Below are 19,998 nucleotides of genomic sequence, written 5' to 3'. Positions count from 1 at the left end.
AAAAAAAACGTCAGACTCCCGCTTTAAGTTATCGTTTAAAAACGCAAACACTAATACTGCTACCTTTATAGCTGTAAATAAAAAAAATCTGAAATATGTAGTGAAGATAATTCCTACATGCAAAAATCCACTATACATTATATGTTCTTTAGACATAAAATTTTTTTCAAACATTGGTTTCTTTGCCAATTCAAAAAATTACCATATAGCACGAATTAAAAGATCAGCATTTGTAAAGATCTAAATGATCTGGTAATTTTGCTTTATGTAACCAATGACTAATGTTAGAATTTAACAACTAGAGAAATGCTGAATGAATGTGCAGTCACAATGCAGCCTCATCTGTGCAGAGGAAGAGGCGAGCCAGTGGCGGAACTACCGGGGAGGATGAGGAATGCATACTGGAGCCCTCAAATGGCTGCTGGCAAGCGTGGGACTGCCTCAGAGTGGGGGGGGGGGGGGGGGCGAGCACCTCCCGCATGGTCCCCCAGCCAGGGGAAGCGAGGAGAGGAAGAGGCAAGCTGTCTGTACGAGCAGAGAGCTGTAATAGCTTTCATTTGAATGTCCTGTGTTCCCGGGGCTCACCGTCACATAGCCCCACCTCTTGGCCCGGAGCCTTTGATGACGTCACATGTCCCGCATTGGACCGGTGTTCTGTCTATCAAAGGCACCGGGCCAAGAGGTGGGGCTATGTGACGGTGAGCCCCGGGAACACAGGACATTCAAATGAAAGCTATTACAGCTCTCTGCTCGTAAAGACAGCTTGCCTCTTCCTCTCCTCACTTCCACCGTCTGGGGGACCGTGCGGGAGGTGCTCGCCCCCCCCCCCCACAGTATGCATTCCTAATCCTTCCCACAGGCCCCTCTCAGCTGCGGGCCCCATAGCGGCCGCGTGTGTCGCTATGGCGGTAGTTCCACCACTGGACGGAACAAATCCTCCTTGCTGTCTAAAAATCAGACAGACTTTAGATTTAAAACATGTTTCTAATCTTTCCGACGGACTCGAGTCCTGTCAAAAAATCAGTTCTCAGAAAAAAAAATTGCAAATGCCGCCATTTTATTCTCCATGGTTTCTGTTTTCAGAAAACAGATATTTTTTGGGGAGTTTACAGCAATTTCTAAAAAAAAGTGTGTGAAAAATAAAAAAAATTGCTTTGGCAGGCAAGTGGTGTAGTGGGGGTTCTAGTCACTTTCTCTGATATGCAGATGACCACTAGAGGGAGCATCTCTAAATGAAATATGGTACAGCAAGCTCAAGAAAATTGTAACACTTCCACAATCACTTAAAAGTCTTAACTGCACTCTTGCTGAAAGTACACCAGAGCTTCTTTTAACAGGCTCAGTGACCCGTCACCTACGACAGCATGTCACAAAAGCTGGCAGACAGATAAGAAAAAATGGAAATTCTACACTCCATCCCAGCAGCACCTCCACTCTGTCTCCTCCACAACCTCACTTAACATCCCTCAGCTAAGACCCATGATGCTGTTTGTCAGCATGGGGCAATTAAAGGATTTGTAATGGAGAGACCAGGGTTTTGGGTCAGTGAATGTGCTGCTTCAGGAAGCCATTTTTTTTTTCGATGCCAAACCCCCCCCCCCCCCCCCCCCGTCCGTCTTTCAGCACTCATCTCTCCCCTTCAATTCACGCCGTCTCTTCGCAGCGAGATCCCGCCATTGATAGATGGGACCTGAGAGGGGCTTAATCGTCACTTTCTACAAAGTCTTGTAAACCTTTAACAGCTTTTTTAAACCGCCCGCGTCTGCTCTAGGTGCTTCAAGAGCCGGATTACAGGCTTATGTCAGGATGGGCCATTGAAAGATTTACAACGTGGCCCCCCTTTGTCTATAAAAAATACTACAGGCCAGGGGTAATTTTATACCTGGGGGGAATGGATTTTGGAGAGGGTGCTATTATTGTTACTTTTTTTATTCACAAAGCACCAACAATGTTCCCTGGCACTCTAGGGGAATGCAAGATAGAGGAATTTAAGTGGACCTAGCATCAGATATACACTATATTACCAAAAGTATTGGGACACCTGCCTTTACACGCACATGATCTGTAATGGCATTCTAGTTTTAGTCCATAGGTTACAATATTGAGTTGGCCCACCCTTTGCAACTTTAACAGCTTCAACTCTTCTGGGAAGGTTTAGGAGTGTGTCTATGGGAATGTTTGATCATTCTTCCAGAAGTGGATTTGTGAGGTCAGGCACTGTTGTTGGACGAGAAGGCCTGGCTCGCAGTCTCTGCTGTAATCCAAAGGTGTTCTTTCGGGTTGAGGTCAGGACTATGTGCAGGTCAATCAAGTTCCTCCACCCCAAACTTGCTCATCCATGTCTTTATGGACCTTGCTTTGTACACTGCTGTACAGTCATGTAGGAACATCAAGGGGCCATCCCCAAACTGTTCCCACAACTGTCTTCAAGTCTGGTATGGATTTTAAGGGGAACCCCACACCATTTTTTTTTTAAATGGCGTAGGGTCCCCCCAAAAATCCATACCAGACCCTTATCCAAGCACGCAACCTGGCAGGCTGCAGGAAAAGAGGGGGGGGCAAGAGAGCGCCCCCCTCTTCTGAACCGTTCCAGGCGACATGTCCTCAACATTGGGAGGGTGCTTTGGGGTAGCCCCCCAAAGCACCTTGTCCCCATGTTGATGGGGAGAAAGGCAAGGGTTGTGGGGGTCTGCGGGTGGGGGGCTTATCAGAATCTGGAAGCCCCCTTTAACAAGGGGACTCCCAGATCCCGACCCCCCCATGTGAATTGGTAATGGGGTTCAAATGTACTCCTACCATTTCACAAAAAAAGTGACCAAAAGGTTAAAAAACACAAGAGACGGTTTTTGTCCTTTATTAATTTCTTCTTCTTCCTGCTTCTTTTTTCATCTTCTTTATTCTGGTCTTCCTTCGGTGTTCTTCTTGTTCCTCCAACTTCTTCTTCATCTTCTTTTTCCTCCACTCTTCTTGTCCTGCATCTTGCTCCGGCTTCTTCTCTGCTCTGTCTGCACGATCTGCCTCAGGCCGCGTACACACGCGGGGACTGTTCGCCCAACTTTGTCCGCTGAACAGTGTTTGGGCGGACAGTCCGCCCGTGTGTGGGCTTTCAGCGGACAGTTTCAGCGAACAGTTTGCTGAACAAGGTTTTTCGGAATTTCCGAAAAACTGTCCGCTGAAACTTGGTTTCAGCGAACAGTCCCCTCGTGTGTAGGCTTGTTCGTCAAACTAAGTTCCGCGCATGCTCAGAAAGGATTTACACGCCGAAAGTTGTAATGCAGTGTATAGGACGTTGTATTTTCCGTCCCGTCGTACGTGCCGTTCACGTCATCGCGCACGGTTTCAGCAAACTGTTCGTTCGTCGTGTGTGGCCATGTCCGTCCATGCTAATTTTGAGCGGACTGTTTGCTGAAACTGTTTGACGGACAAAGTTGAGCGAACAGTCCCCGCGTGTGTACGCGGCCTCAGTGGGAGTCTTCAGCCGTATGACACTTCAATTCTTCTGATACTTCTTAAATAACGGAGGGCGGGGCCACCCGATGACGCACAGGGATTTCCCTATGGCTTTCCTCGTGATGTCAGAGGGGGACTGGGTCACCCGTTTATGTACGCACAAGAATGGGGCATTTGAATGAGAAAGCGCTGCTGCCCATGCCACAATGACGGTCCCTACATGACCACTTGCAAAATGCACACCAACCAAAGGGGGGCAGTGTAATTAGCAGTGTTCACATTACAGATGAGGTCAGTCAGGGAAAGCTGCTCCCCTGATGACACTTAGAGAGGCCTCTACATAGGTTCTACCTTGTCCTCTTCTCTCTCTGCATGGCGACCACCCAACAGTGCCACCCTCGCAAAGAGGCCAAACTACCCCTACCTACACACTTGAGAGTATCATCTATTTATTACTTAGCATGCTGCACCTTGATTGAAACATATTTCTGATGCAAGGTCCACCCAAAGTTCTATTTCATACAACGATCGCCCCTACAAGAGCATGTTACTCCACAAACAACTGCAGTTGAATTTGAAGAGATAATGGTTATGGCAACTGGGCGGACCAGAGTCATCAGTGGAGTCCCAGAGAGATATACGAAACCAATGAGTGATTAATCCTTTGAATAAAATTCTGTTTGCGTGAATGAGTGGAAGCAGATTTGTTTCCACTGTGACCATGTCCATTAAGTTCTTAGCTCGTTTTATAGCCCATCCCTAACTTCAGCAATCCTGGCCCTGTGATGTCCTCAGCCTTTCTCTTGTCCAAAAGAAGCCTTTAAATAGAGAAGATTGTTTTCATCTGAGACTTGAACGCATCGCTGGTCCGCTCACTCGGGAGCCGCCCTGGACTGACGCGCTAATTGTTTTAGAGCAGAAAAAATAGGTATCTACGGAGGGGGGGAATTGTACAAATCAGAGTCCAAGTGCCTAAATTCCAGCAACAGTTATGTCATTGTCGGAAGTGCTGCTCTTTTCAATTTCTGTATCAAGTATAATAAACAGAGCTTGGAATGTGCTTTTGCAAGCTTTCTAGGCTGCAAAACACCATAAAGTATATCAGGATTAATTATTGTCCCTCCACCCTTAATTCTCTGGGGTGAAGGCAAAACTGGTATTCTCAGAATTATTCCTTGGCATTGACGGTGCAGACTGCTGCCACCTTGTGGTCACTAAAGAAGCCACAGACTGCACAGTTGGGCCTACCAACGATTGTTGGCCCGCACAGAATTTTGTACAAACAATTGCTCCATAAACCTAAGACTTTCTCTGCCGAGAAAATCACATATGTAGGGGTCTGCTTCCCTCTACTGTCGAGATTGTAAATGCCTATTCATTAATTACTGTATGTATGCACTTCCTGCCCTTGAGTTGATTGCTCAGAAACCCTGTAATTAGGGTTGTCACCTGTCTGGGATTCACCCGGACAGTCCTGGTTTTGAATCATGAGTCTGGGTTTCAGGTGGACTGAAACCCAGACACATTATTCAGACTGGGGCAGGTTCGACGTGACTGAGGGGCAGGGTGATGATGTCAGCAAGAGCAATTTGGCCACACCCACTGTTTGCTGTGGCACGCTATGCGTACCGAATTACTACTCTCCATGGGGCACCCAAAGATGTCCCCGGCAGCTAAAGTGTTTGGGTTTGGTTTGAAGAAAAGGTGGCAACCCTACCTGGAAGATGTCAGGACTAGGGATGAGCTTCCAGTTTGAGTTGAACTCATGTTCGACTCGAACATTGCCTGTTCGCCCGCTCACCGAACAGCGAACAATTTGGGGTGTTTACGGCAAATTCGAAAAGCCGTGGAACACCCTATATAAGTCTATGGAAGAAATCTAAAGTGCTAATTTTAAAGGCTTATATGCAAGTTATTGTCATAAAAAGTGTTTGGGGACCTGGGTCCTGCCCCAGGGGACATGTATCAATGCAAAAAAAAGTTTTAAAAAACTGCCCTTTTTTCGGGAGCAGTGATTTTAATAATGCTTAAAGTGAAACAACAAAAGTGTAATATTCCTTTAAATTTTGTACCTGGGGGGTGTCTATAGTATGCCTGTAAAGGGGCACATGTTTCCCTTGCTTAGAACTGACCCTGCACAAAGTGTAATTTCTGCAGGAAAAAAAGTAATTTAAAAGCACTCATGGCTATAAAGAATTGTCGGCTCCCCGTAATACAGAGAACAGTCATTGAAAGTCATTGATAAAAAAAAAAAAAAAAACGTGGGGTTCCCCCAAATTCAATTACCAGGCCCTTCAGGTCTGGTATGGATTTTAAGGGGAACTCCACGCCAATTTTTTTTAAAAAATGGCGTGGAGTTCCCCCCAAAAATCCATACCAGACCCTTTATCCGAGCACGCAACCTGGCAGGCCGCAGGACCTCAAAGCACCATGTCCCCATGTTGATGGGGACAAGGGCCTCATCCCCACAACCCTGGCCGGTGGTTGTGGGGGTCTGCTGGCGGGGGGGCTTATCAGAATCTGGAAGCCCCTTTAACAAGGGGGCCCCCAAATCCACGCCCACCCCATTTGAAGTACCCCTACCATTTCACAAAGAAAGTGTAAAAAATTGTTAAAAAACACACACACACACCGTTGGAAAAAGTCCTTTATTAAAAATAAAAAAAAGATTCCAGCGGTGGTAATCCACTCTTGCTATGTAGTGATGGATGATCTCTTCTCCGGGGGTCCACCGATGGGTGATCTGATCCAGCGATGGGTGATCTCTCCCTCAAGCGCAGCGCATCCATCCTGTCTCCACCGGAGACACTGCGGGAATTCCGGCAGCCTGACAATTCTTAGCTGAGGAGGGTGGGGCCATCGTCACCCCGCCCCCTCTGACGAAAGGGGAAACCCGGGCTTCCCCAGTGACGTGCAAGTGACTCCGCCCCCTCTGATGTAACAGAAACCTGTGTTACATCAGAGTGTGGCGGGGTCACCCATACATCACTGGGGAAGCCTAGGTTTCCCCTTGCGTCAGAGGGGGGCAGGGTCAGGTGACGGGTGGCCCCGCCCCTCGGCTAAGACGTGTCAGGCTGCCGGGATTCCCGCAGTGTCTCCGGTGGAGACAGAGGATGGATGCACTGCACTGGAGGGAGAGATCACCCATCACTGGATCAGATCAGCCATCGCTGGACCCCGGAGAGATGATCATCTGTCGATGGATAGCAAGAGTGGATTACCACCGCTGGAATCTTTTTTTTATTTTTAATAAAGGACTTTTCCCAACTGTGTGTGTTTGTTTTTTAACAATTTTTTTACACTTTCTTTGTGAAATGGTAAGGGTACTTCAAACGGGGTGGGAGTGGATTTGCGGGCCCCCTTGTTAAAGGGGGCTTCCAGATTCTGATAAGCCCCCGGCCCGCAGACCCCCACAACCACTGGCCAGGGTTGTGGGGATGAGGCCCTTGTCCCCATCAACATGGGGACATGGTGCTTTGAGGGGTCACAGACCCCCAAAGCATCCTCCCAATGTTGAGGGCATGTGGCTTGGTATGGTTCAGAAGGGGGGTTCTCTCTCATCCCCCCTCTTTTCCTGTGGCCTGCCAGGTTGCCTGCTCAGATAAAGGGTCTGTTATGGATTTTTGGGGGGGAACTCCATGCCATTTTTTAAAAAAAAATGGTGTGGAGTTCCCCTTAAAATCCATACCAGACCCTCAGGTCTGGTATGGATATTTGGGGGGAACCCCACGTCATTAAAAAAAAAAATTGACGTGGGGTTCCCCTTAATATCCATACCAGACCTAAAAGGCCTGGCAATTAAATTTGGGAGAACTCCACACTTTTTTTTTTTTTTTATCAATGACTTTCAATGACTGTTCTCTGTATTACGGGGAGTCGACAATTTATTATAGCCGCGAGTGCTTTTAAATGACTTTTTTCCCTGCAGAAATGATAATTTGTGCAGGGACAGTTCTAAGCATGGGAAACATGCGCCCCTTACAAGCATACTATAGACACCCCCCAGGTACGAAATTTAAAGGAATATTACACTTTTATTGTTTCACTTTAAGCATTATTAAAATCACTGCTCCCGAAAAAACTTCAGTTTTAAAAACTTTTTTTTGCATTGATCCATGTCCCCTGGGGCAGGAGCCAGGTCCCCAAACACTTTTTAGGACAATAACTTGCATATTAGCCTTTAAAATTAGCACTTTTGATTTTGAACGTTCGAGTCCCATAGACTTTAATAGGGTTCTAAAGTTCACACAAAGTTTAGGTCTGTTCGCAGGTTCTGGTGCGAACTGAACAGGGGGGTGTTCGGCTCATCCTTAAGCCCCGTACACACGAGTGGACTTTTCGACATCCAAAGTCTGACGGAATCATTCCGTCAGACTTTTCGATCGTGTGTGGGCTGCAACGGACTTTTGATTCGCAAAAGTCTGACAGACTTTAGAAAATGGAACATGCTTCAAATTTTTCCGACGGAACTCCGCCGGACCCAGTTCCTACCGAAAAATTCTCTCGTGTGTATGCTATTCCGACGGACTAAAACCGACGCTAGGGCAGCTATTGGCTACTGTCTATGAACTTCCTTATTCGAGTCCAGTCGTACGTCATCACGTTCGAATCCGTCGGAGTTTGGTGTGATTGTGTGTGGCCAAGTCCGCTCATTCGAAAAGTCCCTCAGAACTCTGTCGGAACTCCGGCAGAACTCCTTCGGAAGTCTGTCGGACATAAGTCCGCTCGTGTGTACGGGGCTTTAGTCAGGACCCAGTTCTGAATCTGCAACTTCTGCTGTGTCTGGCAGTCTCTTTTTGCTGAGCAACCTGGGATGCTGGATGGCTCCCTGGACAGTTCCTCAAATTATCTTGCTTTGAACCTTTTTTCTCTTGAACCATTTTTTCTCTTGCTCCTCCCTTGAATTTCCTTTTTTAACCCTGCCTTTGCACTTTCTGTTTGCCAGATTATTGTGCTTTTGCCAGGTAATATCTCACTCTTGTCACACCTGCTGCTGTACATATGTTCGCAAGCACTTGTAACCAACCCTTGGCTTGCTCCTCGACTATGCCTCTGCTTGATCCCAACCTGCAACCTGTTATATCTGCTGCTTACTCACTTTTTGGTGGGGCAATCCTGAGGACCATGACCTGGTACTAACAAGCAACAAAACCCATCTCCGCCATCAGGAGCTCTGGTGAACACTGGTTAGTGCTTAGACTCCACACATTGGGTGAACCTGTGTTATCTGCTAAGGTGACCTGTTTCTGCACTTATCCAGCTGGTTGGTGGAAGCCTCTCTACTTTTATAGCTACTGGTCTCCAAGCCTGACCCCTGACAAAAGAGACTATCCGCCATATGCTCCCAACTTTGTGGGAACAGTTTGGGGAGGGCCCCTTCTATATTCCAACATGACTGCGCACCAGTGCACAAAGCAAGGTCAATAAAGATATGGATGAGCAAGTCTGGGGTGGAGGAACTTGACTGGCCTGCACTGACCTCAACCTGATAGAACACCTTTGGGATAAATTAGATCGGAGACTGCTCTAAAGTGAGAACAAATTTTATTACATGAGCGAAAAAGATAAAAGAGATCAATGCATCAATTGCAGCCTTCCAGTGTCCCTGGATCACACAGAGCTCCATTGCTGTGTTTTCTGGACGGCATCAGCAGCACACTGACCGGGTTTACTCTTTACTTGGAATTACACTTTTAGTGCATTACACGTCACCCACTGTCCAGGTCATAAAAGACATAATCGTCATTATGTCAAGAGTACGGGTAAGCCCAGCCTCGTACACGGCCTGGCGCATTGTTTGCTGAGCTAAATACGCTTTTATAATAACAAACAGGTGAAAGGGGAGCCCTGGTTTTGTTTTATATTAAATGCAAATATGGGCGGACAAAAAAAAAAAAAGAAACACGGATTGTATGTTTGTCTGTAAACTGATTCAAATCGATGACTTCATCTGTTTGACCAACTAATCCGCAAGTGAACAAATGTTTACTGGGCCTTTGCAATCCATGTTCCGCCTGTGCTCTGGTTGTGACGCACTCTTGGCTGCCATAGAAGGCCGACCTCTCGATTGTTAGACTCTGCTCCCGGATGTAATATCTGTTTGCTTAAAGGAGAACTCAGCGCAAAGATAAGAAAAATAAGCTTTAAATCAATTATGTGTTTCTGAAAAGACCATGAGGTTTTTTTTTTTTTTTTGTTTGTTTGTTTTTTATCAGTTCAGCTAATAAAATTCCTTGTAATGTATACCAACTAAAAGTTAAAATGTATCTAAACTCCAAGAACAAAAATGTAACATATTGCAGCCTACCAGTTCTTAGATGTGATGGCATCAGGGCCGTCTTTAAAGCGGGAGTCCGCCGGGACTCCGTGTTTTTTTTTTTTTTTTAAAAGCCAGCAGCTACAAATACTGCAGCTGCTGACTTTTAAAATAGTGACACTTACCTGTCCAGCGCGCCCGCGATGTCGGCACCCGAAGCCGATCTCTAGATCGTCTCTCGGGTCCTGCCGCCGCCATCTTGGGTATGGGAATCAGGAAATGGAGCCTTTCGGCTTCATTTCCCGGTTCCCTACTGCGCATGCGCGAGTCGCGCTGCGCAATAAGGACGGTCCCCGCTGCCTCTGGGATCTGTGTGTTTCCCAGCAGGCAGCGGGGCACTTGCGGAAAGGGGCGTAATGTACGCCCCTTTCCGCAGAGAGCTATCCCGGAAGTGGGTGCAGATACCTGTACTGTACAGGTATCTGCACCCCCCTCCCCCCTGAAAGGTGCCAATTGTGGCGCCGGAGGGGGGGAGGGTTCCGATGAGCCGAAGGTCCACTTTAGGGTGGACCTCCGCTTTAATATTGATTGGACCCTGGGCAAAAAAAAAAGAGAACGAATGCAGCCACCACATCTAATGATTAGTAAGCTCCAATATATTATATTTTTGGTTTTGGGTTTAATGCCACTTTAATAGATCTCAAAATCTCAAGGTGAGTCTAAAATACAGAGATTTAATACAGACAAACCAAGGTTCAAAGTAGGCAACTAAAGAAGAGTAGATATTTAAACTTTTATTTTCCCACTCCGGAGTATATAAAATAAAGCAATATATTGTGTACAAAACCCCCAAATATTCCCTTTAAAAATAACCCTCCTACCTGTATATACATACACACATACAAAACAAAAACATGCTGTCTACTTTTTCCACTGCAGGTGGCACTGTTGGAGAGAAAGTCTAGAGGAACATGGTTCCATTGTGGTTTCCTGGGTCACTGGTGAAGCTATCCTATTGGATGCTGCCACCCTATCTGACTTGAGCAGCCATCTTGGGTCAGGCAGAGCCTATTTAAAGCCCTGACTCCCACATTTGCGAATGGGTAGAGTAGGGACAGGTACCCCGGCTGTTAGGGACAGTACTAGTGGTAGGGAATGTTTCCTGATGAAGAGGGGAAGTGTAGGGTCGCAACTCGCTTGGATAGCATGGCGCTTGGGCACAAGCTGGGCAGGCGGCATTCCACTCTCTTTACAGACGCTGTCAGTCCAGCTAATACCCGCTCTGTGCACACTACTGGAGAACGTGTGTACACCCGGTTGGGAAGCCTTCACACCGAGTTTGTTGTAATTGTGATGACTATTTCAACACAAGTTTTCCATTTCACCCGACTGTATGAATCATTGCTGCTGCTCCACGCTGCAACCTACTCATGTGCCAGGGATGACAATGCATGAAAAAAGTCATATGGCCTCATAGGTGTGTGCAGCCTATTGTATTAGGGTGTGCACCCTAAAGTTCAGACCCCGGCACTAGACATGTACAATTTGTTTCGTTCCGAATTCTTTTTTTTAACGAATTTCGACAAATTCGTTAATTCTGAAATATCCAAATTAATGAAAACCTGTTTAACAAATTTTTCCAAATATTCGTAAATTACAATATTCGAAAATTCAGAAAGCCGAAAATTTGAAAATCTGAAATAATAACTAACTAATTATAACTTAACTATTACTAACTATTCAGATATAGGTATTGGAATTTCCTACCAAATTTGGCTGTTAGTGAACGTAACGAACATGAATTTATCAAAAGTTAAGAATTATCCGTAATAACGAATGCCGTATCCAAATGAATGGAACGTAAGGAATCAATAATAATAAATAACAATAATAAGAAAACTTTTTATTATTATTATTATTATTTATTATTAATTTGTCCCATTCCATTTGTTTAGACGCGGCATTCGTTATTTCGGATAATTCGTAACTTTTGATAAATTCGTATTCGCTACGTTCACTAACAGCCAAATTTGAAAGGAAATTCCAATACCTATAATTCAATAGTTAGTTATTATGAGTTAGTTAGTTGGTTTAGGTTATTCTTTTAGAATTTTTGAATTTTCTTTCTTATTTTTGAATCATCAAATTTACGAATTTACTAATTTTCTAATTAAGGAATTTACGAATGACCAGAAAAACAAAAAACGAAAAAAAAAAAAAATGAAAAAACTAAAACTAATGCCGTGTACACACGACCGGACTTTTCAACGGACTTGGTCCGGCGGACAATCCGAAGGACTTTGCAGCTGAGGTCCGCCGGACTTTCAAAACGAACGGACTTGGCCAAACACGAGCACTCCAAAAGTCTGACAGATTCGAACGTGATGACGTAGAATAAGGAAGTTCATAGCCAGTAGCCAATAGCTGCCCTAGCGTCGGTTTTAGTCCGTCGGACTAGCACACAGATGACCTGATTTTTCGACCGGACTCGAGTCCGTCGGAAAGATTTGAAGCAAGTTTTATTTCTAGGTCCGCCGGACTTGGGAAGAAAAAGTCCACTGGAGCTCTGTCACGTTCTGTGCACTGTGCACTGTCACGTTCTGTCAAGGAGTTCTGTCGGGGAGTTCTGTCGGGGAGTTCTGTCAAGGAGTTCTTTCAGGGAGTTCTGTCGGAGTGTTCTGTCGGAGTGTTCTGTCGGAGAGTTCTGTCGGAGAGTTCTGTCGGAGAGTTCTGTCGAGGACTTCTGTCGGAGAGTTCTGTCGGGGAGTTTTGTCGGAGAGTTCTGTCGGAGAGTTCTGTCGGAGTGTTCTGTCGGAGAGTTCTATCGGGGAGTTCTGTCGGAGAGTTCTATCGGGGAGTTCTGTCGGAGAGTTCTATCGGGGAGTTCTGTCGGAGAGTTCTATCGGAGTGTCCTGTCGGAGAGATCTGTCGGGGAGTTCTGTTGGAGAGTTCTATCGGGGAGGTCTGTTGGAGAGTTCTGTCGGGGAGTTCTGTCGGAGTATTCTGTCAGAGAGTTTTGTTGGAGAGTTCTGTCGGAGAGTTCTGTCGGAGAGTTCTGTCGGAGAGTTCTGTTGGAGAGTTCTAACGGAGTATTCTGTCGGAGAGTTCTGTCGGAGAGTTCTGTCGAGGAGTTCTGTCGGAGAGTTCTGTCGGAGAGTTCTAACTGGGTATTCTGTCGGAGAGTTCTGTCGAGTTCTGTCGGGGAGTTCTGTCGGGGAGTTCTGTCTTGGAGTTCTGTCGGGGAGTTCTGTTGGAGAGTTCTGTCGAGGAGTTCTGTCGAGGAGTTCTGTCGAGGAGTTCTGTCGGAGTTCTAACGGAGTATTCTGTCAGAGAGTTCTGTCGGGGAGTTCTGTCGAGGAGTTCTGTCGGGGAGTTCTGTCGGGGAGTTCTGTCGGGGAGTTCTGTTGGGAGTTCTGTCTGAGTGTTCTGTCGGGGAGTTCTAACGGAGTATTCTGTCGGGGAGTTCTAACGGAGTATTCTGTCGGGGAGTTCTGTCGGGGAGTTCTGTCGGGGGATTCTGTTGGAGAGTTCTGTCGGAGAGTTCTGTCGGGGAGTTCTAACGGAGTATTCTGTCGGAGAGTTCTGTCGGGGAGTTCTGTCGGGGAGTTCTGTCGGGGGATTCTGTTGGAGAGTTCTGTCGGAGAGTTCTGTCGGGGAGTTCTGGAGAGTTCTGTTGGGGAGTTCTGTCAGGGGATTCTGTTGGAGAGTTCTGTCGGAGAGTTCTGTCAGGGAGTTCTGGAGAGTTCTGGAGAGTTCTGTTGGAGAGTTCTGTCGGAGAGTTCTGTTGGGGAGTTCTGGAGAGTTCTGTTGGGGAGTTCTGTCAGGGGATTCTGTCGGGGAGTTCTGTCGGGGAGTTCTGTCGGGGAGTTCTGTTGGGGAGTTCTGTCAGAGAGTTCTGTCGGGGAGTTCTAACGGAGTATTCTGTCGGGGAGTTCTGTCGGGGAGTTCTGTCGGAGAGTTCTGTCGGAGAGTTCTGTCGGAGAGTTCTAACGGAGTATTCTGTTGGAGAGTTCTGTCGGAGAGTTCTGTCGGGGAGTTCTGTCGGCGAGTTCTGTCGGGGAGTTCTGTTGGGGAGTTCTGTTGGAGAATTCTGTTGGGGAGTTCTGTCGGGGAGTTCTGTCGGGGAGTTCTGTCGGGGAGTTCTGTCGGAGAGTTCTAACAGAGTATTCTGTCGGAGAGTTCTGTCGAGGAGTTCTGTCGAGGAGTTCTGTCGGGGAGTTCTGTCGGGGAGTTCTGTCGGGTGTTCTGTCGGAGTGTTCTGTCGGGGAGTTCTAACGGAGTATTCTGTCGGGGAGTTCTGTCGGGGAGTTCTGTTGGGGAGTTCTGGAGAGTTCTGTTGGGGAGTTCTGTCGGGGAGTTCTGTCGGGGGATTCTGTTGGAGAGTTCTGTCGGGGAGTTCTGTCGGGGAGTTCTGTCGGGGAGTTCTGTCGGAGAGTTCTGTCGAGGAGTTCTGTCGGAGAGTTCTGTCGGAGAGTTCTAACGGAGTATTCTGTCGAGGAGTTCTGTCGGGGAGTTCTGTCGGGGAGTTCTGTCAAGGAGTTCTGTCGGGGAGTTCTGTCGGGGAGTTCTGTCGGGGAGTTCTGTCAAGGAGTTCTGTCAAGGAGTTCTGTCAAGGAGTTCTGTCGTGGAGTTCTGTCGGAGTATTCTGTCGGAGAGTTCTGTCGGAGAGTTCTGTCGGAGAGTTCTGTCGAGGAGTTCTGTCGGAGAGTTCTAACGGAGTATTCTGTCGAGGAGTTCTGTCGGGGAGTTCTGTCGGGGAGTTCTGTCGGGGAGTTCTGTCAAGGAGTTCTGTCAAGGAATTCTGTCGGGGAGTTCTGTCGGGGAGTTCTGACGGAGTATTCTGTCGGGGGGAGTTCTGTCGGAGAGTTCTGGCGGAGAGTTCTGTCGAGGAGTTCTGTCGGGGAGTTCTGTCGGGGAGTTCTGTCGGGGAGTTCTGTCAAGGAGTTCTGTCAAGGAGTTCTGTCAAGGAGTTCTGTCGGGGAGTTCTGTCGGGGAGTTCTGTCGGGGAGTTCTGACGGAGTATTCTGTCGGGGGGAGTTCTGTCGGAGAGTTCTGTCGGAGAGTTCTGGCGGAGAGTTCTGTCGAGGAGTTCTGTCGGGGAGTTCTGTCGGGGAGTTCTGTCGGGGAGTTCTGTCAAGGAGTTCTGTCAAGGAGTTCTGTCAAGGAGTTCTGTCGGGGAGTTCTGTCGGGGAGTTCTGACGGAGTATTCTGTCGGGGGGAGTTCTGTCGGAGAGTTCTGTCGGAGAGTTTTGGCGGAGAGTTCTGTCGAGGAGTTCTGTCGGGGAGTTCTGTCGGGGAGTTCTGTCAAGGAGTTCTGTCAAGGAGTTCTGTCAAGGAGTTCTGTCGGAGAGTTCTGTCGGGAGTTCTGTCGGGGAGTTCTGACGGAGTATTCTGTCGGGGGGAGTTCTGTCGGAGAGTTCTGTCGGAGAGTTCTGGCGGAGAGTTCTGTCGAGGAGTTCTGTCGGAGAGTTTTGGCGGAGAGTTCTGTCGAGGAGTTCTGTCGGAGAGTTCTGTCGGGGAGTTCTGTCGGGGAGTTCTGTCGGAGAGTTCTGTCGGGGAGTTCTGTCGGGGAGTTCTGTCTTTATCAGACCATGAAAGCCGTGGTGCAGGGAGCTCTGTAATGCATTAATAGACTCACAATATTTTTGGACTTGATTTCAGTTGCTAAGTAATTACCGCACACACAAGCAAACCAAAAAAGAAATAAAAAAAAAAAGAAAAGAAAGATAGCAATACTTTATCAAACGCATCGGCCGCTCGCTCCAGGCATATGGGAAATGCATTCGTTGAAAAGCTTCGCTCTCCCTCCCACCCACATACTGTATAGACGCTGGGCTTGCGCTCTATTCATTTTGGCCGAGCCTGCCTTCGCACCGGGCACAGATGCAGCTATTTCGATTTAGGCAAAAGGCATTAAAAAAAAAAAAGTTATGTGTTATTTTATTATGTTGCTAAGAGATGAAATAACTCAAGTCCCGGAGGGGCCGCGTCTTGCGCTTTTTACATAACACAAAGATCTTCGAGGGAAAACAGTGAGCAGTAAATACTCGCTGAAAGGATGCAAATCTGCCGTGACGCTTCAGAGCCGTCCTGCTAAAACCATCGCGAACTATAGAGTGGAATCGCTGCAAAGTGCATGCTACAGGGATCTGACTGTGCTTGGCGCTAATTGTTAACCCTTTCATTGCTTCGGGTGCCAATTTTTTTTACATTTTCTTTGCACGCATGTTTAACCAGTTGCTCACGCTGCTATATGTCGGCAGAGTGGCAGCGCTGCGCAAATCGACATACCTGTACGTCCTTCCTTCACCACTTAAGCCCCGGACCATTTGGCTGGCCAAAGACCACAGCGTTTTTTGAGATTTGGCACTGCGTCGCTTTAACTGACAATTGCGCGGTCGCGCGACTTTGTACCTAAACAAAATTGACGTAATTTCCCCACAAATAGAGCTTTCTTTTGCTGGTATTTGATCACGTCTGCGGTTTTTATTTTTTGCGCTATAAACTAAAAAATAGCGTCAATTTTGAAAAAAACGCATTGTTTTTTACTTTTTGCTATAATATATATCCCCAAAAAATATATTAAAAAAAATGTTCCCCCTCAGTTTAGACCAATACGTATTCTTCTACATATTTTTGGTAAAAAAAAAAAATCACAATAAGCGTTTATTGATTGGTTTGCACAAAAGTTATAGCGTCTACAAAATAGAGGATAATATTATAGAATTTTTTTTTATTAGTAATGGTGGCGATCGACGATTTTTAGCGTGACTTTGACATTATGGCGGACAGATCGGACACTTTCGGCGCAATTTTGGCTCCATTCACATTTGTACAGCGCTCAGCGCAATTAGAAATGCATTGATTCACACACTCCTATCTTTCGAGGACATTCAACGGAAATTTCAGGTTCCCAAAAGCCTATTTTACTCCTACCTTCAAATTAAACATTATTTTAGCTCCAAAACGTCCACCCTTACCTTGGACAAACCTACCCCATTTGAACTTCTATGCGCCCAGAAACTGGCTGGTTTTATCATCCTGGCAGCGAAACGAGCCATACCTCTGCGGTGGCTGTCTCAGTCTCCGCCCACCCTTCCACAGGTTCTGCAGACACTGGAGCAGATTCGCAGAACGGAGCACCTTACTGCTACTATCCATGACAATCTGCCTCGGTTTTCCAGGGTTTGGGACCTGTAGGACCAACTCAATCCTTAATCCTGGGACCCAGTGCCGGGACAAGGTCATCTAGTGCCCAGGGCGAACATGTCAACCTGCGCCCCCCAAGATGTATGAGCATTACTTGTCAGCAAAAATCCCCAAAGCATCAATTCCCCCTCCTCCCAGTACAAATCTACCCCCAAAATCCCCCCCGCATGAATCTTCTTCCCCCCTTCACCCCTCCCGACGCAACCCCCCCTAAATCACTCTTAGCATTCCCCCAAATTTCCCCAACTAGAATAATACTCCCTGCCACTCCTCCAAATTTCCCCTTCTAACATAAATCCCCTTCCCCTAATCCCCTTGTGGTGCCCTCCCACCTCACAGGATGCCACAGTGCCCAGGGCAGCCACCCCTTCTGCCCACCCCTTGTCCCGGCGCTGCTGGGACCCCTCTAGTACCCTCCAGTAGTACACTCTCCTCTTGAATAGATACATGGCGGGTTCACCCCCCCTGACTCTGCCTACACTCCCCTTAAAGATTCCTTGGTGCTCCCATCCCCCTCTCCCCCCCCCCCCCCTCCTTGTGGGATTCCCATGGAGTGCCTCTGTCTGGTATAGGCGCTTCTGGGACCCCATTTACCCTAGACCTACTGAGTGGCTACTCTTATGGTGTGGCATACTAATACACTTAATCTGCCCATCCTCCATCACCCCTCCCGACACAAACCCCCCTAAATCCCTCTTAGCATTCCCCCAAATTTCCCCAACTAGAATAATACTCCCTGCCACTCCTCCAAATTTCCTCTTCTAACATAAATCCCCTTCCCCCTAATCCCCTTGTGGTGCCCCCCCACCTCACAGGATACCACAGTACCCAGGGCAGCCACCCCTTCTGCCCACCCCTTGTCCCGGCCCTGCTGGGACCCCTCTAGTACCCTCCAGTAGTACACTCTCCTCTTGAATAGATACGTGGCGGGTTCATCCCCCCTGACTCTGCCTACACTCCCCTTAAAGATTCCTTGGTGCTCCCATCCCCCTCCCCCCTCCCCTCCTTGTGGGATTCCCATGGAGTGCCTCTGTCTGGTATAGGCGCTTCTGGGACCCCATTTACCCTAGACCTACTGAGTGGCTACTCTTATGGTGTGGCATAATAATACACTTAATCTGCCCACCCTTTGGGTCCCTCCCCACTCCACCTCCCCCTCGTAGCTACCTCTCCTTGATTCCCATAAGTATTAAATTGTAAATCTGTACAACTGGTGCAATTGTAACCTGACCTTGTCCGGCTCTGGCCTTTGTTTTATTTCATCTGAATGATTGTATTCTTCTTTTCTTTTTTTTTTCTTTTTACATCATTGACACTGACAATTGTTGGATGTTGCATTTTCCTACGTATTTTTGAAATCTTTCAATAAAACAATTTAAAAAAATTAAAAATGCATTGATTCCTGTGTAAATGTGACTGGCAGTGAAGGGGTTAACCACTAGGTGACGCTGTAGGGGTTAAGTGTGTCCTAGGGAGTGATTCTAACTGTGGGGGGGAGGGGCTGTGTGTGACACGTCACTGATCACCTCTCCTGATTACAGGGAGCTGTGATCAGTGACTCTGTCACTCGGCAGAACAGGGAGATGCTTGTTTACATCAGCATTTGCCCGTTCTTCCTCTCCGTGAGACGATCGCGGGTATCCCCACGGACATAGAGTCCGCAGGACCCGCAATCACGCTAATTACAAGAGTCCTCCTTTACATCAGAGTCCACAGGGTTCCCCTTTTACTTCTGAACTCGCAGAGTTCCCTTACACTGTAAGGGGGGACTCTGCAGACTCTGATGGAAGGGAGAACTCTGGGGACTCTGACATAAGGGATGCTCTGGGAACCCTGATCTAAGGGGGAACACTGAGAACTCTGATGTACAGAGAGGACTTTGATGTGAGGGGGGACACTGTGGCCTCTGGTGTAAAGGGGAACTCTGATGTAAGGGGTGCTCTGAGAACCCTGATTTACCTTAGTGTACTTACTCAGAGGCAGGAGAGAGAAAGGGGGAGACTTCAGTCACAGACAGGGATGGATGGTGAGCTCACTCACCCCTTGGCAGTCAGCACCTCTCATCCAGATGTATTTGAGGCTGCTGGACTTTAAATTTCTGTCCCCCACTTTCCTTTTCTGAGGCACAGCACCGGGGATTGGAGTGTGGGAAGACACAGAGGAGTAGGGGTGGGGGAAAGAGGAGCAGATTGAGACCTCTCTCCTCTCCCATCTGTGTGTGTGGGGATTGTTAGTGTTGGCTCTGGGCAGCATGAAAGAGAGTATAACAGACACTCTCAGCTTAGACAACTGCAGCCAGCAACCCTGCTGGGATGCCATAGTCCAGTCTGAATAATGTGTCCGGGTTGCAGGCAGTCTGAAACCCGGACGCATGATTCCAAACCCAAACTGTCCAGGGGAATCCCAGACACGTGGCAGCCCTACTATTCTGCCTAGTGACATGACAGGGATCTACTGCTCCCAGTGATCGGGAACAGCGATCTCTGTCGTGTTTTTGTAAGCCTATCCACCCTACAGTTAGAACACACCTAGGGAACACACTTCACCCCTTGATCGTCCCCCTAGTGTTTCAACCCCTTCCCAGCCAGTGTCATTTTTACATTGATCACTGCATTTTTATAGCACCGATCAATGTCATAATGTCACTGGTCCCCTAAAAGAGTCATTTGGGGTCAGGTTTGTCCGTCGCAAAGTCTCAAGTCCTGCTAAAAATCGCAGATCGCCACCATTACCAGTAAAAGCAATCCAAAATAAATAAAGGTCCCTAAATCGATCCCGTAGTTTGTAGACGCTATAACTGTAGTGCAAACCAATCAATATACGCCAAGTGTGATTTTTTTTTTTTTTTTTAACAAAAATATGTGGAAGAATATATATCAGCCTAAACTAATGAATACATTTGTTTTTTTATATATTTTTTTGGATATGTATTATAGCAGAAATTAAAAAAATATTTTTTTTTTTTTCAAAATTGTCAGTCTTTTTAAAAAAAAATGAAAAAACGCAGAGGTGATCCAATACCACCAAAAGAAAGCTCTATTGGTGTGGAAAAAAGGGCGTACATTTTGTTTGGGTACAACGTC

This window comes from Lithobates pipiens, unplaced genomic scaffold (assembly GCF_037356315.1).
Source record: "Lithobates pipiens isolate NorthernLeopardFrog02 unplaced genomic scaffold, aLitPip1_a1.2 Scaffold_22, whole genome shotgun sequence".
NCBI lineage: Eukaryota > Metazoa > Chordata > Amphibia > Anura > Ranidae > Lithobates > Lithobates pipiens.
Note: the sequence above shows the minus strand (reverse complement) of the source record.